Source organism: Ciconia boyciana, unplaced genomic scaffold, assembly GCF_034638445.1.
Source record: "Ciconia boyciana unplaced genomic scaffold, ASM3463844v1 HiC_scaffold_44, whole genome shotgun sequence".
Lineage (NCBI taxonomy): Eukaryota > Metazoa > Chordata > Aves > Ciconiiformes > Ciconiidae > Ciconia > Ciconia boyciana.
Genome location: NW_027328412.1, coordinates 7406 through 34186, shown reverse-complemented (window position 1 = coordinate 34186; position 26781 = coordinate 7406). Strand labels below are relative to the sequence as shown.

At 53.5% G+C, this 26781-nt stretch overlaps 2 pseudogenes; one reads left to right on the top strand and one right to left on the bottom strand.

Moving 5' to 3' along the window:
• Positions 1–5191: 5191 nt before the first annotated feature.
• On the top strand, positions 5192–6011 carry LOC140645925 (feather keratin Cos2-3-like; annotated as a pseudogene).
• Positions 6012–8445: 2434 nt separating this feature from the next.
• Positions 8446–9597, bottom strand: LOC140645920 (olfactory receptor 6X1-like; annotated as a pseudogene).
• Positions 9598–26781: the final 17184 nt, after the last annotated feature.

Sequence of the window (26781 nt, the reverse complement as noted above, 5' to 3'; positions counted from 1 at the left end):
GTCCTGCCCTCGAGACCCTGCACCATCTTGGTCACCCTCCTCTGGACACACTCTAATAGTTTGATGTCCTTCTTATTTTGAGGCACCCAAAACTGCACACAGTACTCGAGGTGGGGCCGCACCAGTGCAGTCTGGAGTGGGACAATCACCTCCCTCGACCGGCTAGCTATGCTGTGCCTGAGGCACCCCAGGACACGGTTGGCTCTTTTGGCTGCCTGGGCACACTGTTGACTCACATTCAACTTGCCATCAACCCCAACCCCCAGATCTCTTTCCACGGGGCTGCCCTCTCTTGTCCGCCAACTTGTATGTATAACCAGGATTACCCCATCACAGGTGGAGAATCCGGCACTTGATCTTGTTACCTTTCATATGGTTGGTGATTGCCCAGCTCTCTAGTCTGTCCAGATCTCTCTGTAAGGCCTCTCTACCCTCGAGGGAGTCCACAGCTCCTCCTCATTTAGTATGTGAGTGAAGGGAGGACGGAGTTCCTGGCCGTTCTCTTTCAGAGAGATTGAGCATCTCCAGCTCTCCTTGCAAAGTAAGGCTGGAAGGGATCAGCCTGAAAGCAAGGCCCGCGTCTGCCATTCCTTCTGCCATTTCCTCCTTTCCCTCTCCTCTCCTGGTTGGCTTCTGATCCCCTTTGGTCTGCCCAGGCCAGCCTAGGGGAGACCTGCTGCACCCCTCCCTCCTCAGTGCAAGCCAAGGGATGTCCTGCAGGAACTCTGCTGCAGCCCAAGGGCACCAAATCTCGACTGTCCCTGGTGCTCTCTTCACGGTGGCACTCCACGTGGAGTGACTTCATTTTTGCCCTTTGTGGCATGAAAGTTCTGCTGCATCTCAGCCTCCTTCTCTGTGTTGTCCTTTCCTCTGTGGACGCTCTCCCAAGTGCTCAGTGAGCAAGGTGTTAGTCTAGGGTGATCAGAGCGGAGGCAAAAGGGGATTCTTCACTGTTCACAGAGGAAGGGGAGTGTGGGACACAGTGCTGTGGGCCCTTTTAAGGCACTGCTCCTGGGAAGTGAGGAAGGCTGCTCCAGAGCCAGTGGCCTGCCTTGTTTTGTCTCTCCCTAGAAGTGCCCTCTTGAGCATGCCCTGTGGTTGGGGAGCCTGATCAGTGGTGTCCTCAGGTGAGCAGCCTGGGGACCGCAGCAGGCCAGTGGGAGGCTCGCAGCCTCCTCTTGGGGATGGATGTTCCTCCTAGTCTGCACAGAGCTCTGCTGGGAGGCAGCTTGGCAGAAGATGACCTTGAAGGCTAGCAGAATTTCCTGTGCAGAGGGGAGAGGGAAGCAGGAGAGCAGCATGGCAGGAAGAGAGGCTGGGGCTGCTGCCTAAGTGTCCCAAGGGTGGCCAGAAGCTTTCCAAATTACTGCTTTTACCCACAGAGGGGCTGGAGTGTCTTCCCCCTGTGGAAGGGGACCTGCTGAACTGCTGCAACTGGAGCAAGGGGAGAAGGCTGGGAGGGGTTTGAAATTGATGCATGGAGAGAGAGAATGAAAGTCAGGTGCATGGATGCATGGATGGTGAGAGGGAGAGGGGACAGGAGAGTTGGGTGTGTTACAGTGAAGGATGGAGGGCTGAATTCAGAAGAAGAACAAATGATGGATGCACAATGGGATGAGTGGATGTATGGCACGGTGCGTGAAAGCAAACTTATGCCTACAGCTAGGAAGGAAGTGGAGGGAGAGATGAGAGGGGGGTCTCAGAGTAGGAAGAGGGCTTAGATGCTTACATGCATGGAGAGATGGGTCAAAAGATGGGTGGGTGGGTGGATGAAGAGAGGAAGAGTAGACAGGGAGAGGGGTTGTTACAGTGAAGGACAGAGGGCTATATACAGGGCAACAGTAAGTGCAGAAAGCACAGGGGAAGGAGAGGGTGCATGGAAAAGCAGGCGTACATGCAAGCAGGCTCGTACTGACAGAGAAGGTGGAGAACTAAGGGAGCAGAGGAAGAGGGGACTCGGAGGGTTTGGAAAGGGGAACAAGAGCTGGCAGAGAGGCAGGGAGGGGGAAAGACACACTGAAGAAGGAGAGGGAAGAGTTGGCGCTGGGATACCTGGGGAACACTCTGGCCCCCATCCACCACCGCCATCCCCGCGCACCCAGGAGCACGGCAGCCAGCCCCGCCAGCCCTGCGCCCCGGCACCGCCACATCCCGCTGCGCCCCTGCCCGCGCCTCGCCGTCCCCTGCCAGCCCCGCTCTCTGCTCTGGCCGCGGCGCCTCCTCTCCACCGCCTCCTCTCCTCTCTGCCTCCACCAGCTCCGCCCGGGCTGAGCCCTGTGCCGGCGCCGCTCGGGGGCTCGCCCGGGCTCAGAGTGCTCAGTGGCTCTGCACGGGCACAAGTTTGTCTCCTGGGAAGTGGACTCTTCCCTCCTCCAGCAAGGACTCCCCAGCAAGAATAAGCCTGCACAGCGCCAGCTGCAGCCTGGGAAAGCAGCATGGCCCTGATCCAGGAGATGGACCAGCTTCCCAGAGCTGCCTCCGAGCTCAGGGGCTGGAAACAGCAGCCCCTGATTTCCTGCGGATGGCAGTGAGGAGGCTGAGAGCCTCCCTTCAGCTGCTGCTCTTCAGTCCCAGTACAATGCCTAAAAGTTGTCTTGAGGCAAAGCGGGTGTGAGGACAAACGTGCCCATGGGCATGCAGGGCTCAGGGAGGGCAGGGGCAGAATAGGAATCACAGAGTCAGAATGTAGGCGAGGAGGGACCTGCAGAGGTCATCTCGATCACCCCTCTACTCAGAATGGATCCTATTAGATCAGATTGCCCAAAGTCACATTCAGTCCATCCTTGAACACCTCTCAGGGTGGAGATTGCACAGCCTCGCTGGGAAACACATTCCTTTTCTCATTTTCTGTTTTAACCTATTGCTTAACTAGAATTCCCCATGTCCCAGCAGCTGTTCATTGCCTCTACTCCTGTCATAGAGCACTTCCACAGTCTAGTCCCATCTTCCCTGTTTCCTTTGAACAGGTAGTTCCTGGACCTGCTGGGAAGAATTTGGCTAACAGAGATCAGTGTACTGCCTGTTCCCTCTGGTTGGGTGTCATCCCCAATCTTGCAGGAAGTGCCGTCCTTCCCATTACTCATGGTGTTCATGAAAACATGAGAGACTACTGGTCCTACTGCTGATCCCTGAGAGACCCCACCAGTAGCTATCTTCTAGCTGGGCTTTGCGCTACTCGTCACACCTCTCTAAGCCTGGTAGTCCAGCCAATTTTCCACCCACCTTATCATCCTCTGAATGAATCCATTCATCTCCAGCTTGGTCACCGAGGAAGTACGAGAGAGGCTGTCAAAGGTAAACTCTAGGTACACACATCCGCTGCCCTTTCCTTGCTCACTGTATGCATTACCTAAGGAGAAAGCAGTGAGTTTTGCCCTCAACTACACTAGCGTCTCAGCTCAGAAGCAGCTCCACAGAGGGGGAAATCAGCCCTGGCTGAGCTCTCCCACAAGAGCTCCCTGGCACTGAGCTCACCGAGGTCACTAAAGGGAAGGGGGGAAGCCTTGGCTGCACTGTCTCCAAGCTGGACCTTAGCACAGGCAGACAAACACTCAGGAGGGGAGATGGACTTAGAAAATTAACCCACTGTGCACAGCCCTTGTCCAAAAGAGGGCCTCTTTTGGAAACCCCTGTGGGACAGCAGCAGGCTTTGGGGGATGCGGTCTCGAATCCAATGTCCCTTCCTTCCCAGGAGCAGTTGCTGGGCACTCAGACCGAGACTCCAATGCAGGATATGAAGGTCCCGGGCACTGAAGACCAAAGCACTCATCAGTTCTTTGGCTTTCCCTGTGCAAGCCTCAGGGTCTGTCCTTCCACTCACAGCACTGCAACACCAGGCGCCGCATTCCTTTTGCTCAGTAACCGTTTGGGACAAGGTCTCAGTCCCTGCCTGACATAGCACCAGGTCGATGGGCTCCACAAGTCCATGTGGCATTGACATGGACATGAGAGGGGATGTGTCCCAACACAGACACCACCGACACTGCATTGGAAACAGGTCCACTCAGGGATGGCCAGCATGAGGTGGGCAGGATTCCTCAGCCTTTCTCCTTGCCCATACAGCAAACCCCGTCCTTTTGAAATCTCTAGCCTTGGGGAAGGCAGCCACATCCTGGCCTGGAGAGGCAGGGACGGGGGACTGCCAGCCATGCTGAGGCACTCCCAATATTGTTAACATTGAACTAAACTAAGGATCCAAGCTGGAGTGAACCTGTTGTTGTTGGGGCCCGAAATCGGCAGCGGCAGAATGTGAGCTCTGGAGGGGCAGGAAAAGGAGGGCTCAGGAGGCAGGGGCTGCATTTCAGTGCCTCTTCCCTGGACAGGTCTCCAGCAGGCTGGTGCCATCGCCACTCAGCTGCACTTGGGCTCCTTCTGAATCTGGGAAGCGACTGCTCTGAGGTGCTCATAGGCAGAGCAGTGGACAGGATCCCTGCCATAAGCAGCACATTCCTTCCTGATGAGGGGCACACAAGGACGCACACACACACAGGCTCATGCACACCGGCATGGAATCATGCCCAAATTTGTGTCCCATGTCCATCCACACAAACACAGCTGCTCACAAAAGCACACAGGACAAGAACACACATAGGAACACAACCAGCTGTGGACTCTGCTGAGGACAGCTGGGGACAACTGCAGCAGGGCTAGAGCATTCTGGAGAAGGACAAGGCCTCAAACATGCCCATGGCACCATTTGTGTACTCACAGACTGCACAAAGAGGGAACGAGTCAAAACAGGCCAGACGTTTTTCCTGAGGGCAGTGTTAGGCAGGATGAGGTCAAAACCTAGCAGCACAACACACACACCTGGGGAGGCAACAAGAAGTGACCATCGGGGTGAGCTGAGGAGGGAAGGAAAGAGATGGACATGGCATGTCCTCATACACGGTAACCCTTGGGCTTCCAGCTGAAAAGGCTGGAGCTCTTCCTGAGAACACCACTTCAAAAGCCCCCTAGAGTGTCCCAGGCTGACACCACTTGCCTACTCTGGAGCCATCTAGCATTTGAGCTGAGACTTTTACCCGCACTGCTGCATTCCTGTCCTACAAATGCTGGGGCCTTTCATCCCAGCACTCAGAAGAAGCCTTCACTGGGGAATGGGCATGGCACAATCCTGGAAATGAAAAGGCAGCAGTGCAGGAAACCAATGCACAGCCCATATCATTAGCTGCAATGGTCTGCATTCAAGATGAGCTTGTCAGAAAATTATTACCTCTGCAAAGGGTGCCTCTGGGCCTGCGGCAACGAAGGGCAGGTATAAAAGCCAGCCTAAGTCCCTGCTCTCTCATCCACTCCTCTTGCCTCCTTCTCCTTGGCAACCAGGTGCGTCTGAAGCCCCTTCTCCTCCCCTTCCAAAGTGAGCTCTCACTTCAATGGACCTCTCAGCTCATACTGCCTCTGTCCTGTGCTCAGGGTTTGGAGCATCTTCTCACGATAGAGGGAAGCGGGGAGAAGGTCTGCTTAGAGAGAGGCTGGGACGTGGCTGAGAGGGGTTTTGGGTTATGAATTAGGAGGGAGCCTCCCTGGGTCAGGCTGCTCTTTACAGCATGATGAAGACCGTGTGGCTCCTGGCACATCTTTCAGCTCCCCACTCAGTAGTACCTTGCCTCCTTTGCGATAAGGAAACCAGGCTGCTCCTCACCCATCCTTGTGCTCTTCTTCCTCCCTGCCCTCTCTCCCAGGTGCACCTCCAGCACAGAGACATGTCGTGCTACGACCAGTGCCGGCCATGCCGGCCCTGTGGCCCGACCCCGCTGGCCAACAGCTGCAATGAGCCCTGCGTCAGGCAGTGCCAGAACTCCACCGTCGTCATCCAGCCCTCCTCTGTGGTGGTGACCCTGCCTGGCCCCATCCTCAGCTCCTTCCCACAGAACACCGTTGTGGGCTCTTCCACCTCCGCTGCTGTTGGCAGCATCCTCAGCTGTGATGGAGTGCCCATCACCTCTGGGTGCTGTGACCTCTCTGGCATTTCCAGCCGCTACTGTGGCAGAAGGTGCCCCCCCTGCTAAAGATGCTGGCAACAGCCTCGGAGAAGGACCCCAGGAACTCAGAACGTCCTGCTGGACAGAGGATCAAACTTCATGCCATTGTTTTAAGAGCAGTCTTCCACTCACCATTTTTCTCTCTTTTCTTTGTTGTCTTGTGCTCCCTTCAAACCTGCTGTGAGGACCCCAGAAACCAGCCTGGAGTGACCTGCTAGCTTGTCTCCCTTTACCAGGCAGGTCAACAGATGGCCTGTGGGAACTCTGCCACAGGAAAAGGGGAACAGATTCTTGGCTGCTCCTGCTCCTCCCCTCACTGGGGGCCTCGACTTGCAGTGACCTCTTTTCCCTCTTTAGACTCATTAAAATTTGCTGCAACCCTGCCTGTGTCCCTTAGGTGATCTTTCCATCTGCGTACTGACTGCTGACGAAGAAAGCCATTGCTTTGCGGAAGGCATTAGGTGGGGCCACAGGGGAACCCTTCATCACTCCTAGAGGGACTGGAGGGTGGGACATACTGCAGCGAGTCCTCTTTCAGGCACTGCCTCTTGAAGCTGAGGAAGACAACCCTAGTGGCTCCACAGCCAATGGCCATCAGTCCTTGCCTTGCTAGTCTCTGCTCAGAAATGCCCCCGTGGCCCTCGAGCACGTCGTGTGAACAGGAACCCTGACAACTGCAGTCCTCCAGAGAGGAACTGTGGGCATGTGGGAGGCCCCAGGGAGGTCAGCAGTCCCACAAGCTCTTGGGGAAGAGTGCTCCTCTTGCTTTCGGTGGAGCTGTGCTGGGGAAGGAGGCTCAGCAGACAATGTTCCCAAAGGATGGCAGGAATTGGGAACAGGTAAATAGCTTTGGGGATGGCCCACAGTCCCTCCTCCACCTGCCCATCTCTTCCATCCCCTGATGTAGGGGCCATGGTCAGCATGCCTGGGCAGGGGCAGCAGGGACAGCTTCCCCATGCAGCCCTATCACCCTTCAGCACAGCATCTGGCATGGCCCACCCGTTGCCAACATGTGTAGGGCTGAGGTGTTCACAAGTTAGTATTGGTGGCCCCAGCAGGCCCCACACTGGAGTCCCCTATCCCTGTGAACTCAACACCCCCTTGGGTGAAGGCAAGCCCAGGACAGTGACTGGTGCCCAGCCACACATGGATGCTCTTTGGTGCGGTGCCTTGTCTTCCCCAAGCAAGGAGCAGCTTTCTCCAGGCCCGGAAACTCTACAGCCCCACAAGGGCCACCACCCACCTCTGGTCCGGAAGGGTGCTGTGTGAGAGGAGATACTCCCAGCTCTGCAGAGACATGGCAGTGACAGTGGGATTTGGTCCTGCACTCAGCAGGTTTTGTGAGCTGCCCCTGAATGGTACAGGGCATGCACCAGCCCAACCATAGAGCGCACGTTGGAGTGCCTCCCCCCAGGCACCAAGCTCCTTCAGCATTCCCAGAGCCCTGGCGCTGAAGTGGCCCTTGTGCTCTGGGCAGCACTGCTGGTCTGCACACATCTGCAGGCCCTGGGGCCCTGTGGTGTGGAGGCTCTGCCTTTGCACAGACCCCACACACCACCAGCACCATAGGACCAGGATGGAGGGCAGGGTCATTCATCTGTGCTGGGTAAGGATGGCGGGCATGTCTCCCTAGGCTGGATTGTGTGGGAGACAGTGCTGGGTCAAGTGTTCACACAGGAGCGACAAGCATCAGGACCAAGCCCACCTAGGCCCAGTGCAACCATGGGTCCCAGCTCTGGCTTGGCCCCTGGCCCAGGGTCTCTATGGGAGCTCAGGCCTAGCGCAGGCCTGCCCCAGCTCTGCCATATCTGTGCCTGGCCTGGGCTACTGTTGCCCTCCTGGCCTCCTAGGTGGTCCAGGGCAGTCACTGGCAGCCACGGGCCTCTCTTGAGTCCAGCCTTGGCCTGGGCTCCAGCCCCAGCTCTGGCCCTGGGACTGAGACCTTCTGCACATAATACATCTGTTGCCTAGGTTACGGCAATAATCAGTAGATGCTTGTGGGGTAGAATTATCTGCCGTCTGAGATGGACCAGCTGTCTCATACTTTGGGGGTGCTCATTTCTCTTGATCACGACAAAATCCTTCTAGACAACAAATTCAAATGTTGATGCCATCTTTGCCTGCAGCGTATGTCGATTGAGGAGAACAAGGCCAACGTTTAAAAAGGACGTTGTCCACATCAGTATCTCGTTTCCTCTGAAAAACCATGCTAGGCCTGATCACAATACACTGTTTGGAAAAGGACATAAATTGCAAGTTTTGCTCACTTTCTTTCCTCCTCCTTGTGTCAAAATGGGTGTAACTGAAGAGAAAGGCTCTTCATCAGAAGGTCTTGAGAGAAGACTAAAACCCATGCTCGCTGTTTAACCTAAAAGTGCAGCTGTATTGCAGTTCCACAAACACAGGGGTTGGGCTCTGTTTTCTGGCCTGTCAGGAGCCTTTGCTAGGCTGAAGTAGCCTTTCACTGCTTTGCCGTTCTCCTCAGAGCAGCCTTCAACTCCTTGTTTCTGATGGTATAGCTGAAAGGATTCAGCAAAAGAGTCAGGAGAGCGTTGAGGGTGGACTCCACTCTGTTGAGACTAAAGGATGAGCGAGCCATGAGTTTCAGGTACATGAAGATGGCAGCTCCGTAGAGGATGGGGACCATGGTGAGATGGGAGCTACAAGCAGGTAACGCCTTCTGGTGGCTGAAAGACAAGGGAATATATGGAGAATTGCAAGGATGATACAGGTGAAGAAAACTACCTTGAAAAGCGGAGCGCCTTGGATGATGGGGATGGGCACCAGAAAGCCAAGGGTCTCTAAGAGCATTGTACCACCACAGGCCAGGCTCAGGAGAGGCCCAGCATCACAGTAGAAATGGTCAATGTTGTTCTTGGAGCAGAGAAGACACCGTACCAGCAGTACAGACATCTTGGAGCTGATGACCACAAAACTCAGTAGCCATGCTCCCAGGCATAGAAAGAAGCAGAGTATCTTTGTCATGATAGTGATGTAACGCAGCTGTTTGTGTATGGCCATGTAGTAGTCGAAGGACATCACTGAGAAGATTAGAAACTCAGTGATACCCAGGAAGAAGTGGGAAAATGACTGTGCCGGGCAGCAGGAAACACAAACGGTTTTCATGGTGACAAGGGAAGTCCCCAGCTCGTTGGGGACAATGGTGGTGGTGTTCTGGATCTCCAAGAAGGAGAGCTTGCCGAGGAAGAAGTACATCAGGATCCTCGGGGACTGATCACTCCCCGCAGCAAAAATGATGACGCCGTTCCCACCAGAACTACAAGATACATGGAGAAGATAAGGACAAGCAGGACCATGTGCCACCTGCGATGGTCTGGGAAGCACAGGAGAACGACTGCAGTCCCAAATATCCTGTTCTTCTTTGCCATGGCTCCGAGATTACAGATGGAGATTATGTCAGAGTGAGGTTTCACATTGCAATAAGAGCAGCAGTAACCTTTCAACAAGAAGTCTTTCCCTGGGCTCGGTGGCTCTTCCCACGGCCTCCGGTTATCAGTACCAGTCTCATTCTCCCTCCACCTCCTCTCTCTCTCTTCTTCCATACAGACAGGCATACAAACATCTGTCCATCCTTCTCCGGCCATTCATCCATCTACTCTACTCTATGACCCTCCCTGCAAGGGAGCTACAAATTAGACTACGAAATCCAGGTGGTTTTTTTTTTCTTGTTCTTGTCTTTTTCTCTTGGATCAGTTTCTGATAACCAAGTAGGTTAAGGTCTGGTCTGAATTTGTCCGGACCAGACAAATTCAGAGAATTTGATGGAAAATGAATTACCATGTTTTCAAAGGGAATTTTTGGTTGTTTTTCCTATCAATCTTTCTAGGGAAAGACTGCCTCTGTGTCCCACTGTACTGTATTATGTACAATACTATTCTGCCTAAAAGGAAGGCCCCAAATAATAAGAATTTTAGGCAAAGAACAGAAATACTCACATACATGGTCATCAGCAGTAAGCCAGTGTTCTTTTCAAACAAAATTAACAGAAAAGAAGTTTCAAAATCTTCCTTTCCTTTCCTTTCCTTTCCTTTCCTTTCCTTTCCTTTCCTTTCCTTTCCTTTCCTTTCCTTTCCTTTCCTTTCCTTTCCTTTCCTTTCCCTTTCCTTTCCTTTCCTTTCCTTTCCTTTCCTTTCCTTTCCTTTCCTTTCCTTTCCTTTCCTTTCCTTTCCTTTCCTTTCCTTTCCTTTCCTTTCCTTTCCTTTCCTTTCCTTTCCTTTCCTTTCCTTTCCTTTCCTTCCCTTCCCTTCCCTTCCCTTCCCTTCCCTTCCCTTCCCTTCCCTTCCCTTCCCTTCCCCTTCCCTTCCCTTCCCTTCCCTTCCCTTCCCTTCCCTTCCCTTCCCTTCCCCTTCCCCTTCCCCTTCCCCTTCCCCTTCCCCTTCCCCTTCTCCTTTCTTTTCTTTTGTTCTATTCTTTTTCTGTTCATCTATTTCTGACCTGGGTCACTGGATGCTGGAAGAAGAATATGATGAGACAACAGTTTTCAATGTGTTCCTTCTTCACTCTGAGCCTTGCTAGTCTTCCTTGCGTGATTTCTTTCTTTCTTTCCGACTTTAGTTGCAGCTTTCTGATTCTCAGGAAGGAACTTAACGGGAGCCTTGTCAGCCCCAGCCGTCTTCTAGGTCCTCTCCCTCACCATCTCCTTGCTTGATTATGTTTGTGTTACTATAGGGGCAACACGTTGTCCTGTTTGGAATAGCTTTGTCATGTCCAGAAGGAATCAACTACCCAGGCATGAGGCGGGAGCTCAAGCTGTGGTGGGCCACAGCCTTCGTCTCTGTGGTGGTGGAGGGACAAACGGAAGGTAACCAGCTTACCACAGACGAAGGACGGACCCTGCCGGGGCTGAGGAGCACATGCTAGATCAGAGTAAAGAGGACCTGGCAGAGCTCTGAAATACTCTTCTGGTTTGTTGGAACTAACCACTGCCATGCAAGGCCTGACTCCCATTGCAACTCGTTATACATCTGGTAATTCCTGGGTTCGTTGGTACTTAATTGCTTCATTCTTATTTGCCTAAGGTGACTATCCAAGGTGCTTACGGGCTGTAGGATAAAAATTCGACAGAGATCTTGGTATGTGTGGTGTCAAAGATGAGGGAAAGCTGGGTGAGAGCTGTTGACGTGTTTGCTCAAGGGAGCTGAGCTATGATGAGACACTTAAAAACGGAGTATCCCTCTGGAACAATTACCATCAGTCCATTCGTGACTACATGGCACCCATTTGCCGTGTCCTTAAGTGACTGACATGAGTAGTGCAGGTACCACTGATACCCAAGATGAGATGTGACAGGTGCCCCGCCCGCCAGCTTCCAGAGGAAATCCACGCCCCTTCCCAGCAGCCTCCACAGACCCTGAAAGTCCCTCCCCTCTTCTGGTCATGTGCTCTGTTACGATTGGCTGACAGGACCCGCTATGCCTTCAGGTTTACCTGGAAATACCTCAGACCCATAAGGCCCTTCCCTAGAGACACAGGGGAAGCCTTTTTTTGGACCACCATTTTAGGAGCAGGCGTTGCCATTTTACAGCAGGGATCTCCCATTTTGTAACCATCACACTGCTCTGTGACTGACTGGTGGCCATTTCTTGACGCTGTCATAGCTATGTGTTCTCAGGCAGCCCTGTGACTGGATAGCAGGACTAGGCACCCCTCCCATTTTACCCAGAAGCATGTCAGAAAAGGCAGTCCCTTACCGTTACCTACAGGGAGGCTGCCACTCTGGACGTGGCATTTCCCATGTGTTTTCATACTGCACTGTGATTGGCTGAGAGCTCCTTCTTGACACCATCAAACAAACAAGTTCTGCGGCAGCCTTGTGATTGGCTTTGCGCCTCCTTTGGACCAGGAAGTGCTCAGTTAGAAGCACTCCGTGTTTCTGGAACATGTCCCTCATTTCAGCATCCAAAGAGTGGTCTGTATCAGCCCTCATGTCTTCCCGGGCAATGGCAGCAGCCATAGCTGCTCCAGCTGATTTGCAGGCACCAGATCCATTTTTTCACACAGCCCATCATTGCTTTACCAAAAGCCCTGCAATGAGCAGAAGAGCAAAACTTAAGTCCTCCACAAATGTGATGAAAGGATATTTACAGAGCACTTCTTGATAAAGCAGTTGCCAGCTACTGTAACACCGCACAATATTCCCAGGCATAACAGGCAGCAAGGGGTTGGCACTCGTCAGCTGTCCAGTGGTTGTAAGGGAGCCGACTGTGCAGCATCAGAGAGGGTGAAAGGGAGACAGGCAGAATTTTCTCTGAGATGCAGCATCTTGAAGAGCCCCTGACCCCAAATGCAGTGGAGAAGCAGGCAGTGTCTACCCCTAGGTAGACAAGGTAAGTGCAATCTCTGGAGAAGTTGAAGGATGGAAGCTGGTGACTTGTGGCACCAAGTGGAAGGCTCCTGCCCCACCTAAGGGCTTACAACTACAAAATAGGTTCACCGTCCTCAAAATTAAAGAGGAGCCAGATGTGCCTTGAAGCAAAGGATCTGGTCCCCCTGACCCTAAACCATGCAAGGCCACCAGGAAGAAGAAGCAAGTGACAGTTATGGGTGACTCCCTGCTGTGAGGACAGAGGCACCAATCTGCCCACCTGGCCTGTCACCTAGAGAGCTTTGCTGCCTGCCAGGAGCCCAGATCCCAGCTATTGTGGAGAGACTGATGAAGCTCATTCAGCCCTCTGACCGCTACCCCCTGCTGTTATTCCTTGTGGGCACAAATGGTACGGCTAGGGGAAACCTGGACAGGATCAAAAGTGATTACAGAGCTCTGCGGGCAGTAGTCAAGGGCATGTGGGCCCAGGTAGTGCTGTCCTCAGCCCCGCTGGAGAAGGGAAAGGGTGTGAAGAGGAAGGCACTGATAATGCAGGTCAATAACTGGCTGTGGAACTGGAGTTGGCGACAGGGCTTTGGGTCCTACGACCATGGGACCCTTTTTGCAGAGCAGCATCTGCTCGGGAGACTTGGGATCGACCTCACCAAGTGGGGCAAAGTTACCTTTGCCAGTAGGATGGCTGACCTGATAAGGAGGGCTTTAAACTAGGAATAACGGGGCGGGGGGAGAGAGCAACCAGCAGCCCTCTGAGGGATTGATGGACACAGCTGATGAGCAAAGGGCCTGGGGTGATGTGCCAGGAAGGGATCACAAGACCAAGAAAACAGGGCTGAAGCGGGGTCATCCCTAGCATGTAAGCATGAAGTGCCTGCGAGGCATGATTGTGGAGAAATCCCCAAAACCCCTTCTAGGAAGTCAACATGCTGGGGTGCCCCTGCCAAGTGCCTGTACACTAATGCACGCAGTATGAGGAATAAACAGGAGGAGTTAGAGATCTGGGTGCAGTTGCAGGGCTACGATCACGTTGGGATCACAGAGACGGTGTGGGATGGCTCCTGTGACGCATATTGCAATGGAGGGATAGAGGCTGTTTCAGAGGGACAGGCTGAGAAGACGAGGAGTAGGACTTTCCCTTTCTGTGAGAGAGCAGCTAGAGTGCATGGAGCTCTGCCTGGGGATGGATGATGTGCCAACTGAGAGCTTATGGGTAAGCATTAAAGAGAAGACAGGTAAAGGTGACGTTGTAGTGGGTGTCTGCTCTAGGCTGCCTGACCAGGAACAACCAGCGGATGAGACCCTCTACAGGCAGACAGGAGCAGCCTCACATTCACAGGCCCTGGTCCTCATGGGGAACTTCAACCACTGTGGTGTCTGTTGGAGGCAAAACACAGCAGGACATAAGCAAGCCAGGAGGTTCCTGGAGTGCGTGGATGAGAACTTCATCTCCGAAGTGACAGAGGAGCCAAGGAGGACAGGTGCTCTGCTGGACCTCATACGCACCAAGAAGGAAGGGCTTGTTGGGGATGTGAAGATCAAAGGCAGCCTTGGCTGCAGTGACAATGAGATGGTGGAGCAGGATCCTGAGGGGAGGGAGGAGGGTAAATAGCAAGCTCACAACGCAGGGCTTCAGGAGAGCAGACTTCTGTCTCTTTAAAGATCTGCTTGGAAGAGTGCCATGGGATAAGGCCCTGGAGGCCAGAGGGGCCCAGGAAAGCTGGTTAATAGTCAAGGATCACCTCCTCCAAGCTCAAAAGCAGTCCATCTCGATGAGCAGAAAGCCAGGCAAACATGCCAGGAGGCCGGCGTGGATGAACAAGGCGCTCCTGGCAAAACCAAAACACAAGAAGGAAGCATAAAGAAGATGGAAGCAAGGATGGGTAACCTGTGAGGAATACAGAGACACTGTCGAAGCATGCAGGGATGGGATTAGGAAAGTCAAAGCCCAAGTGGAACTGAATCTGGTGAGGGATGTCAATGGCAACAAGGCTTCTATACGGGCACAGGTAACATGGAGAAGGCTTAGGTGCTGAATGCCGCCTTTGCCTCAATTTTTACTAGCAAGATCAGCCTTCGGAGTCCTACATCCCTGAGACCAGAGGGAAAGTCTGGCACAAGGGAGACGTACCCTTGGTGGAAGAGAATCAGGTCAGGTCAGTACTATAAGCAAACTGCACATATACATAAGTCCATCTGGTGCTGACTCCATAGGAAAAATGGAGTTTGGGTCATGTGTCCCAGTCTCCTGCATACACTCCCTGTCACAGATAATATAGCCCTGCCCTTTTTCTGGATTTTTGTTCACAGGTCTGAAACACTGGTGCTGGTTTACATTACAGATCTGTTTATCGCACATCCCGCACTTCCAGCTTTACATTTGTGCTGTTTTTCTGCCTCGGCCTTCAAGTTCTCACAGAAAATCATAGCCAAACAGTCAACTTCTTTTTTAACAGGCGTGGCCTTGCGCCTCTGTAAGCATTCCCCAGACCTGCACAACAGCCGGCAACTGGGGCACCTTTTCCTTCTCCCCAGCTTAAATGCACCGTCACGAGACAAGCAGAGCCGTCAACAAAATGTACAGCTCTGGCCATGGTTATAGAATGTATGACAAAGCCCACAAGAGTTTCTCACTCCAAACACCTTCCTGACATCCTTAACACCATAATAAAGATGTAAAAGGAGGAAACAGGTCTTGCAATATCTGAGGCTGTCGCTTGGTTTAAAACTCTCCCAATCCTTTTTCCCCTCCCACAGGAGGATGGTGCATATATTAACATGTCCTCAGACAAGGGGATGTCACTCAGCATGACCTTCCTGTGCACAGACCCCCCCAGTTTGTCTTGTAGCTCTTTTGTTCTGCGTAACAATTCTGCACCTGTCAGGTCCCTTGCAGCTGTAAGTGCCGTGTTACTCCCTGCAAAACAGAGATAATTGTCACTGCTATTTAGATCAATGAAATAGCACCACTTTTGGTCTCTAATTTTGGAATGGGGGATAGACTGCAGGTTCTGCGTACCCCACGCACAAAGGCTTTCACAATAATGACAGCCAGGTGGAAAGTCTGATCAGAACACAGCGCTCTTTTACTTTGTTGGGGAGTTCTGACCCAGTCTAAAAATGTCACAGTATTCACATTGTTTCAGTTACCAGCAGGAGAATATGAAGTCATGCATGCTGACAGCTTCAAGACGGAGCCGAGCATAATCACCAGGCTCAAACAGCTGGTGCAAACGATGAAAAATTTGCTCTACACCCCAAACCAATTTTTCATAAGCTTCATGTAGTGCGTGATGTCTGATGTAAATTAATAAATCGGTCTAGCTCCAAACCTCTGGATCGGCCAGTCCCACTGCCTGACATGCTCCATGGAAGCCATGGGGCAGACTTCTGCCTCCTTCAACTCCTGCTGCATTTGAGGGTGGGGACCAAAATGGACTGTGAAATGCTTCCTCGGGACTTGGGAGTGCAGCAGGCAGCCTCTTGCAGGAAGAGAACCTCACTGTGTCCAACCGCCTCTTGCACTGTGAGGGACTGCAGTAACCGGGAAGTGCCTTCCAGGAGGTCCTCTTCTAGCCTCATGGGAGACATGTTCATGGGCCCACCACATTCAGAAAAACAGTTTGCACTAAGGGCCCTTGTGATCCCCATAATCCCCTGCCAGTAAGATGCCAAAAGAGGTCAACCCATTTCTCCAGAGGGCAGGTTTAAGAGGAAGAGAATCGAAATGCAGCAGTGCAGCCCACCTGCCTGGGAAGCTGACCACAAGTGAACATTGGAGCAAGCTGGGAGGGAGGGAGGGAGGGAGGGAGGGAAAGAGAAAGATATGGCCCGTCCTCATGCAGGGAAGCCCTTGGGTGACCAGCCAAAGACTGCAGGGCTGGGAGCAGCTGGGCCCCTTCCTGTCAATGCAGCCACAGGTAAGCCCACCAGCGTGCCCCAGGCCAACATCACTTGCCTGCACTGCACCCATCTGGCACCTGAGCTGAGTATTCTGCTGGCACTGACACGTTCCTGCCCCGGAAATCCTGGGGCCTCTCAGTCCCAGCACTCAGAAGAAGCCTCCGTGAGGGAATGAGTACGGCATAAACCAGGAAATGAAAAGGCGCTGCCAGGGAAAACAACCACCCAGCCCATGTCATTAGCTGGGATGATTTCCGTTCATCATGAGCACCTTAGAAAATTGCCACTTCCGTAAAAGCTGCCTCTGGTCCTGGGGCAGGTCAGGGCCACCATAAAAGCCAGCCCAACTCCTTGCTCTCTCATCCACTTCTCTCACCTCCTTCTCCTTGGGAGCCAGGTGGGTCTGAAGAACTTTCCTCATGCAGATGCATACTCCTCCATCCTGTGCTGGGTCTCAGTGCTGCTTGTCGTGGGAGGGGGAAGAAGGGTGAAGGTCTGACTAAGACAGTGTCTGGGACATGCCTCTGGAGGGAGGCTCTTCTTTTAAGAGACAGGCAGCAGCCTTGGTGGGCCAGGCGACACTTTGCAGTACCATGTCTGGATAAGGCCAGGAAACCCTTTTGCCTTACTGCCCAGTTTCTACCTCCTGGCTCAGCAGGTGCCTTTGACTTTGGTGACGGACTTGTGGCAAACTGCTCCTCGCATGTCCCTGTGCTTTGATTCCTCTCTGCCCTCTCTCCCAGGTGCGCTTCTGGACCTGAGACATGTCCTGCTACGACCGGTGCCTGCCATGCCGGCCCTGTGGCCCGACCCCGCTGGCCAACAGCTGCAATGAGCCCTGTGTCAGGCAGTGCCAGAACTCCACCGTTGTCATTGAGCCCCTCCCGTGGTGGTGGCCCTGCCTGGCCCCATCCTCAGCTCTTTCCCGCAGAACACCGTTGTGGGCTCCTCCACCTCCGCTGCTGTTGGCAGCATCCTCAGCTGTGATGGAGTGCCCATCACCTCTGGGTGCTGTGACCTCTCTGGCATTTCCAGCCGCTACTGTGGCAGAAGGTGGCCCCGCTGCTAAAGCCACTGGTGACAGCCTGGACAAGGACCACCTGGAACCCAGAAGCTCATGCTGAACGGAGGACAAAGCTCCTGGCCATCGATTTCAGAGAGGCTGAGCATCCAGTCCTGCCCTGGCAAAGGACAGCAGCTGGGGCTCTCTGAGAACATGGCCACAGTCTAACTTTCTTGCCTTCCACTCTCTCCCATCTCTTTCTTGCCTTCTGGTCTTCTGTGCTGGAAGAACCCCAGAGCCAGCCTGGGGCGTCTGCTGACCCTCTCCCTCTGCGAGGCACGCAGATGGATGCCCTGAGGCATCTCCGCTGTGGGCAATAGGCACAGACTTTTGGCAGCTGCTGTTGCTCTCCCTGCACCGGCAGCCTCCTCTAGAATTGAACTCGTTTCCCTCTTCAGAGTCATTAAAGCTTTCCACATCCTAGCCTCTGCTTCCACATAATCCTTATCTTGGTGGACGTTGTCTCGTGTTGCCCAGGATGAAAGGCATTGCCTCTGGTGGTGGGGGGAGAAGGTGAGGACACAAGCAGACTTTTCGTCATTCCAGAAGAAGGGGAGGGAGGGACGCAGGACAATGGGTCCCTTCCCGTCACTGTCTCTGGGAGCTGAGGAAGACATAATCGGCTCCTCCACAGCTGGTGGAGATCAGGCCCTGCATTCTGGCACCTCTGCTCAGATATGGCCCCTTGGCCTCAGAGCATGTCCTGCAGATGGGGAGCCCAACCTCTGCTATCCCCCAGTGAGGAGCCTGGTGCTACTGGAGGCTCTGAGAGGTCAACAGCTGACAAGCCTGTGCAGAAGGGAATTCTACCTATACACCCTCCACCCCGCAAACGTTTCCCTGCACAGCCCAGCAGTTACACAGATGTGCAGGGCTAAGGCAACTCACAGGTTGATGTTGAAATCAGCCTGGCCAGGCCACATACCAGGGCCCTCATGCTTCTCACACACCGCCAGCCTCCACCAGACAGGGCACCCCAAGGACAGCAGCCAGTGCCCAAGGCCCCATGGCTGCTGTGTTGTGCCTGGCCTTCCCCAGGCATGAAGCCGCTTTCCCAAGGCCAGCTCTTCTCCTGGCAGGGCCTGTTGCCCACCTCTGCCTGGTGATCTGCTCCCGCCTTGAGATCTTGGATAGAGCTGTACGACCTGGTCCCACTGCAGAAGAAATGAGGCAGGGCTGGGGGAAGACCATGAGGCAGGGAATGAGGAGGGCTCCAAGGACAGGCGGAGTGCACTGGAGGACAGCAGGTCCTCCAGATCCCAGCACATGGCCATGCGGCAACTGGAGCGTCCACAGGGTGGGTTTGAGTATTTTCCAAAATTGTTGTAATCATAGGTAATTCCAGGAAGGAGCATTGCCAGATGGCATGACGTTATTTATGTTTTTCATGTTACTTTGAACTCTGACCTCTGAGGGACACATCCCGGAGCAGGTACTCTAAGAGACCGGCCAGCAGGAAACCCGGAAGGTGCAATGTGCAGCAGGGAAAAACAGAAAGCAAAGAGCAGCAGCAAGGAACCGTTGCACAAGCAGCCCTCATCTCCTGCGTTGCCCGCCCCCTCACTGGAGCCATTGGGCAGAATAACCACATAACCCACGGTGAAAACAAGGGAACCTGAGACTCCTTCATCCCTTTCTCCATTCTCTCAAGTCATTGCACTCTCCCCTCCTCAAAGAGGATTTTAGCCTGCAGATCTCCGGGTGCGTTGAGGAAAGAGTGCTGAGGGTCCCTTCCCTCAAGCTCAGCCTTGCACAGACACATCCCCTCCCTCCCCTGGCTTGGTGCACAGCCAAGGATGCTCCCTGCACCACGGTGTCTTGCACAGCACAGAGGTGCAAGGCACTGTCAGAGTTCTCAATTTCCTCCAGCCGCAGAAGGCTGTATTTCCTTGTGGTGTTCAGCAATGTGGCGAGACGGCCGCTGCGCTTGGGGCCAGCTGTTGCATGGTATGAGACCAGCTGTGGGGCTTGTCGAAGCTCCTGTCAGCACAGCTCAAGACTGCAGCTCTCACAAACACAATGGTCAACACCCCCAAACCCTGCAGACACCAGCTGCCCCACTCCGCCCCCAGGCACCGTGGACTTTCTCCCTCTAGTCAAAACAAGTTAGCTCAGGAACCAATAAATGAAGCTTCCTGCCACGCTCCCCATCCCACCTCATGAATGAGCTTCCGAAAAGCTCATTGAGGGAAAAAAGCCAAACAACAAAAAGCCTTTCCACTTGACCGTAACCCTTCCATTCTCCGTTTCCTCAAAACAAGTAGGATCTGCATTTGTTCTTTCCTTACTTCTAGCCTTTAACAAACAAACCTGCCAAACTATTTTTACTCTTTCCATGGCACAACTGAGGCTGGACAGGACCTCTGCAGGTCACCCATTCCAAGTTCCTGCTCAGAGCAGGTCTCATTAGATCAGGCTGGTCAGGGCTGTGCCCAGTCAAGTCTTGAAAATTTCCAAGGCCAGAGCCTGCACAACATCTGTGGACAGTACATTCCAGTACTTGAGAATTTTCAGGGTTAACAAAAGTGAAAAATAAAGAGTTTCTAATATCTAAATAAAGGTTCCAATGATCTGTAGAGCCGGAAAGGTATTCCAACTTTGCCTGGCTCCATATCCATCTATCACTTCATCAGCTTTCTCCCTAGGCTCATTCTCCATTTCACTTTCTATAAGCTCCCAAAAGCTGATCCATGTATCTGAACAGTCTGATATTGCAGGCTCAAGGTTCAGCCAGTTCCTAGATGCAAGGCAAGAAAGGGATTTTTCCCTCCTTGGGCTAATTTGGCGAGGAAATCAATCACAGGAGCAATCACGTCTCCTGCCAAGAGCCGTTCCCTCCAACCGCAGCTGTGGGTGGATGCTGAGGGAAGCATAAGAGCAAGACAAGCAGGCAGGATACTTCTGCTGAGTATCCACTCCTGTGTCCCAGGTCCCTGGGCCTGGGCTTGGCTGAAAAAGTCACACCCCTACATATCTCAACAGCTTTCCTCACTGGTCCACAGGCTGGGGAGACACAGACCCAGCCTAATCCCAGTGCGCAGCATGATGTTGCCCTCTGCTTTACAGATGGGCTCCATCCATCCCTTCAAGTACCCATATGGAGAACCCCTGGCTGCTTGTGTTGCCCTGGGCTCCAAGACACCACCACTGAGGCAAGCATGCTGTCTGGCCAGCTGGAAGCCCATCCAAAGAATGCCTGGAGAAGGGATCCTTTGTAAGTTCAAAGACGGGGGCCTCTGCCGTTGCAGAAACCAGGTTTCCCTCTCTGCTTCTGAAGCCCAAGCACATGGACTTCAAACAGTTGAGTGAGCTACTAGAGCCATACATCTTCCCTGGGGACCAGCTAGACAGAGAACTCTCCCGTCAGGGGACGGCTTTCAGCTTCAGCAAACCTCAGACCTTCAGCCCCTTAGGCAACCCAGCAATTCTCTTTCTGATTGCCTCTGACACATGATCTTGGCAAATGTGTCTTTACAAGACATGTCCAAGCTTTCATCCCATCTCCAGGACTTCACCTGCACACCAAAAGGCTCTGCAATTGGTGTGGAGGAAATCCTCTACACCAGCTTACTAGCATAGGTCTGGAAGCTATGGAGAAAGCCTGAAGGTTTTGGTACCAAAATATACCAATAATACCAATAGTATTTGATATCTTCACTAATATCATAGACAGCGGGACTGAGTGCCCTCTCAGCAAGTTTGCAGATGACAGCAAGCTGAGAGGTGCACTTGGTACTCTTGAGGGAAGGGATGCCATCCAGAGGGACCTTGACAGGCTTGAGGAGTGGGCCCATATGAACCTCATGAAGTTCAAGAAGACCAAGTGCTAGGTCCTGCACCTGGCTTGGAGCAATCCCCAGTATCAGTACAGACTAGGGGATGAATTAATTGAGAGCAGCCCTGCGGAGTCGGGCCTGGGGATACTGGTGGACAAAAAATTGGACATGAGCAGGCAATGTGTGCTTGCTGCCCAGAAAGCCTGAGTTACATCCTGAGCTACATCAAAAGAAGTGTGGCCAGCAGGTCAGGGAGGTGATTCTGTCCGTCTGCTCTGCTCTGGTGAGACCCCACCTGAGTACTGCGCCCAGTTCTGGGCTCCCCAATAAAGAAAGACATGGACCTGTTAAAGTGGGCCCGCCAGGGGGTGGCCACGACTAGGTCTGAAGGCTGGAACACCTCTCCTATGAAGAAAGGCCGAGAGGGTTGGGGTTGTTCAGCCAGAGGAGGAGAAAGCTCTGGGGAGACCTCACTAGGGTCTTTTAGTATATAAAGGGGGCTTACAAGAATGATGGAGAAAGACTTTTTGCCAGGGCCTGTAGTGACAGGACAAGGAGTAAAGCTCCACCACAGCAGCTCCTGCCAAGCTCACCAGCCAATGATGGAAAATCCTGACACAGGTGTGCTTTTTACACACATGGTACACATCTATTATGGCTGCCTGGTGGCTAACAATGGCAGCAGCTGATTGAGCCTGAGCAATGCTGCAGCTGCTTTCTGAGAAGATTTCTAACAAACCCGTCTGGCTGGCACCTTGCTTCCTGATGCTGCACTTGCAGAGCATAGCTAGGAGCTGGACTCCTTCCAAGGGAGGCAGGTCACAGTAGGCGGAGATCTGAATCTGACCCTTTCAGGCCACGTGAGGACCCTTGGAAAATGCCAGCCTTACTCTGGGAGGCTCTCGGGGCACAAGGCTTGTCCTCCTGGTGCCTGTGCGGCGCTGGGCACAGCCTCCTGCCACCACTCCCGTGGCTCTGGAGACTGCCCCAGCGCTAAAAGCAGATGTGGAGACAGACTTCTCCAGCAGTGGAGCTCCATGAGCTCTAATGAGCCAGATTAACTGACAGATGTCAGGGCTTGGCTCAGGCAGTTTGAAATCTCCTCCTGATGCCACCTGCTAATTAATATTTGTTGGGCTTTTGAAGAGAGGGTATTTATCTTAAGGCAACTTCATCAGGCCAGCTTCCTCTCTGGTGTCCCAGCCTCAGCATTTGCAGCTGCAGGCCACCTGGCTCACCCCAGACACACAGCCCTTTGCTGCTGTGTGAGCATGTCAGGGCGGCACCTTTCCCTGCACTGAAGCTGGATCTGGTCCCAGACCTCCACAACCACCCTACGGCAATCACCAGGGATGGGCTGGATCTTGTCAGACTTTGGGATGACTTTGACTTGTTAGGTGGGGAACCCCTGGAGCTGCAGCAATAGGGATAGTCTCTAGCTTTGCCTTTGTCTCTCATGCACGGACTTCGCATGGGAACAGGCTGAATGTCCAAAAAAGACCCTGCAGCTTGCACCTTCTCTCTTTCCTGTAATGAGAACACAATCAACCGAACTACTTCTGTCCAACCCACAAAAGCCCCAAAGCCCTCTACTGTCATTAAATCCACCAGGGATGGCGGGTGCCTGATTTACCTTCTTAGCACTGGCCTTTCAAGGGCTTGCCTAAAGTTGTCAGGGGCAGAGAGACAGAGAGCTGGCTGGTGGAGTCCTGGTTGTCGATGTGTGTGGGGAGAAGCTGTGCTTCCTCATGTGCACATGCATCTGTTTGTGCCGGAGGGTGTATTTGTGCCTGTGTGCTTGCATTTGTGTGTTCATTTGCAAATGCACAGGTGAGAGTGAGCGTCTGCCAGTGTGTGTGTGAACAAGTGCATTTCTGTGTGTGCCTGTGCATGTGTTTGTGTAACACGCATGTTTTTGCAGGTGAGTGAGTGTGTGTGCTGTCAGTGTGCGTGCGTGTGTGTGTGTATGTGTGTGCAGATGAGTACATATATTTCTGTGTTTGTACATGAGCTTGCATATATGTCTGCCTGCAAGTGTGAGTGTGCAAGTGCATATAAGCCCATGTGAACACTTATGTGGTGACAAATCTTGGGGGCAAATGTATGTGCATGCACAGGGTGTAACTGTGTAACTGGGTGTGCATGCTCATGTGTTTTTATGTGTGCTGACATGTCCTAAAATCATAGAATATCTCGAGTTGGAAGGGACCCATAAGGATCAAGTCCAACTCCCTGCTCCTTGCAGGACTACCTAAAACTAAACCATATGACTCAGAGTGTCATCCAGATGCTCCTTGAACACTGACAGGCTTGGCGCTGTGACCACTTCCCTGGGGAGCCTGTTCCAGTGACTGACCACCCTCTCAGTGAAGAACCTTTTCCTAATGTCCATTCTCAACTCCCCTGACGCAGCTTCATTCCATTTCCTCGCTGGTCACCAGAGGGAGGAGATCAGCACCTCCCCCTCTGCTACCCGCCTTGAGGAAGTTGTGGATGGTGATGAGGTCACCCCTCAGCCTTCTCTTCTCCAAGCTGAACCAACCAAGTGACCTCAGCTGCTCCTCACAAGTCCTGCCCTCGAGACCCTGCACCATCTTGGTCACCCTCCTCTGGACACACTCTAATAGTTTGATGTCCTTCTTATTTTGAGGCACCCAAAACTGCACACAGTACTCGAGGTGGGGCCGCACCAGTGCAGTCTGGAGTGGGACAATCACCTCCCTCGACCGGCTAGCTATGCTGTGCCTGAGGCACCCCAGGACACGGTTGGCTCTTTTGGCTGCCTGGGCACACTGTTGACTCACATTCAACTTGCCATCAACCCCAACCCCCAGATCTCTTTCCACGGGGCTGCCCTCTCTTGTCCGCCAACTTGTATGTATAACCAGGATTACCCCATCACAGGTGGAGAATCCGGCACTTGATCTTGTTACCTTTCATATGGTTGGTGATTGCCCAGCTCTCTAGTCTGTCCAGATCTCTCTGTAAGGCCTCTCTACCCTCGAGGGAGTCCACAGCTCCTCCTCATTTAGTATGTGAGTGAAGGGAGGACGGAGTTCCTGGCCGTTCTCTTTCAGAGAGATTGAGCATCTCCAGCTCTCCTTGCAAAGTAAGGCTGGAAGGGATCAGCCTGAAAGCAAGGCCCGCGTCTGCCATTCCTTCTGCCATTTCCTCCTTTCCCTCTCCTCTCCTGGTTGGCTTCTGATCCCCTTTGGTCTGCCCAGGCCAGCCTAGGGGAGACCTGCTGCACCCCTCCCTCCTCAGTGCAAGCCAAGGGATGTCCTGCAGGAACTCTGCTGCAGCCCAAGGGCACCAAATCTCGACTGTCCCTGGTGCTCTCTTCACGGTGGCACTCCACGTGGAGTGACTTCATTTTTGCCCTTTGTGGCATGAAAGTTCTGCTGCATCTCAGCCTCCTTCTCTGTGTTGTCCTTTCCTCTGTGGACGCTCTCCCAAGTGCTCAGTGAGCAAGGTGTTAGTCTAGGGTGATCAGAGCGGAGGCAAAAGGGGATTCTTCACTGTTCACAGAGGAAGGGGAGTGTGGGACACAGTGCTGTGGGCCCTTTTAAGGCACTGCTCCTGGGAAGTGAGGAAGGCTGCTCCAGAGCCAGTGGCCTGCCTTGTTTTGTCTCTCCCTAGAAGTGCCCTCTTGAGCATGCCCTGTGGTTGGGGAGCCTGATCAGTGGTGTCCTCAGGTGAGCAGCCTGGGGACCGCAGCAGGCCAGTGGGAGGCTCGCAGCCTCCTCTTGGGGATGGATGTTCCTCCTAGTCTGCACAGAGCTCTGCTGGGAGGCAGCTTGGCAGAAGATGACCTTGAAGGCTAGCAGAATTTCCTGTGCAGAGGGGAGAGGGAAGCAGGAGAGCAGCATGGCAGGAAGAGAGGCTGGGGCTGCTGCCTAAGTGTCCCAAGGGTGGCCAGAAGCTTTCCAAATTACTGCTTTTACCCACAGAGGGGCTGGAGTGTCTTCCCCCTGTGGAAGGGGACCTGCTGAACTGCTGCAACTGGAGCAAGGGGAGAAGGCTGGGAGGGGTTTGAAATTGATGCATGGAGAGAGAGAATGAAAGTCAGGTGCATGGATGCATGGATGGTGAGAGGGAGAGGGGACAGGAGAGTTGGGTGTGTTACAGTGAAGGATGGAGGGCTGAATTCAGAAGAAGAACAAATGATGGATGCACAATGGGATGAGTGGATGTATGGCACGGTGCGTGAAAGCAAACTTATGCCTACAGCTAGGAAGGAAGTGGAGGGAGAGATGAGAGGGGGGTCTCAGAGTAGGAAGAGGGCTTAGATGCTTACATGCATGGAGAGATGGGTCAAAAGATGGGTGGGTGGGTGGATGAAGAGAGGAAGAGTAGACAGGGAGAGGGGTTGTTACAGTGAAGGACAGAGGGCTATATACAGGGCAACAGTAAGTGCAGAAAGCACAGGGGAAGGAGAGGGTGCATGGAAAAGCAGGCGTACATGCAAGCAGGCTCGTACTGACAGAGAAGGTGGAGAACTAAGGGAGCAGAGGAAGAGGGGACTCGGAGGGTTTGGAAAGGGGAACAAGAGCTGGCAGAGAGGCAGGGAGGGGAAAGACACACTGAAGAAGGAGAGGGAAGAGTTGGCGCTGGGATACCTGGGGAACACTCTGGCCCCCATCCACCACCGCCATCCCCGCGCACCCAGGAGCACGGCAGCCAGCCCCGCCAGCCCTGCGCCCCGGCACCGCCACATCCCGCTGCGCCCCTGCCCGCGCCTCGCCGTCCCCTGCCAGCCCCGCTCTCTGCTCTGGCCGCGGCGCCTCCTCTCCACCGCCTCCTCTCCTCTCTGCCTCCACCAGCTCCGCCCGGGGCTGAGCCCTGTGCCGGCGCCGCTCGGGGGCTCGCCCGGGCTCAGAGTGCTCAGTGGCTCTGCACGGGCACAAGTTTGTCTCCTGGGAAGTGGACTCTTCCCTCCTCCAGCAAGGACTCCCCAGCAAGAATAAGCCTGCACAGCGCCAGCTGCAGCCTGGGAAAGCAGCATGGCCCTGATCCAGGAGATGGACCAGCTTCCCAGAGCTGCCTCCGAGCTCAGGGGCTGGAAACAGCAGCCCCTGATTTCCTGCGGATGGCAGTGAGGAGGCTGAGAGCCTCCCTTCAGCTGCTGCTCTTCAGTCCCAGTACAATGCCTAAAAGTTGTCTTGAGGCAAAGCGGGTGTGAGGACAAACGTGCCCATGGGCATGCAGGGCTCAGGGAGGGCAGGGGCAGAATAGGAATCACAGAGTCAGAATGTAGGCGAGGAGGGACCTGCAGAGGTCATCTCGATCACCCCTCTACTCAGAATGGATCCTATTAGATCAGATTGCCCAAAGTCACATTCAGTCCATCCTTGAACACCTCTCAGGGTGGAGATTGCACAGCCTCGCTGGGAAACACATTCCTTTTCTCATTTTCTGTTTTAACCTATTGCTTAACTAGAATTCCCCATGTCCCAGCAGCTGTTCATTGCCTCTACTCCTGTCATAGAGCACTTCCACAGTCTAGTCCCATCTTCCCTGTTTCCTTTGAACAGGTAGTTCCTGGACCTGCTGGGAAGAATTTGGCTAACAGAGATCAGTGTACTGCCTGTTCCCTCTGGTTGGGTGTCATCCCCAATCTTGCAGGAAGTGCCGTCCTTCCCATTACTCATGGTGTTCATGAAAACATGAGAGACTACTGGTCCTACTGCTGATCCCTGAGAGACCCCACCAGTA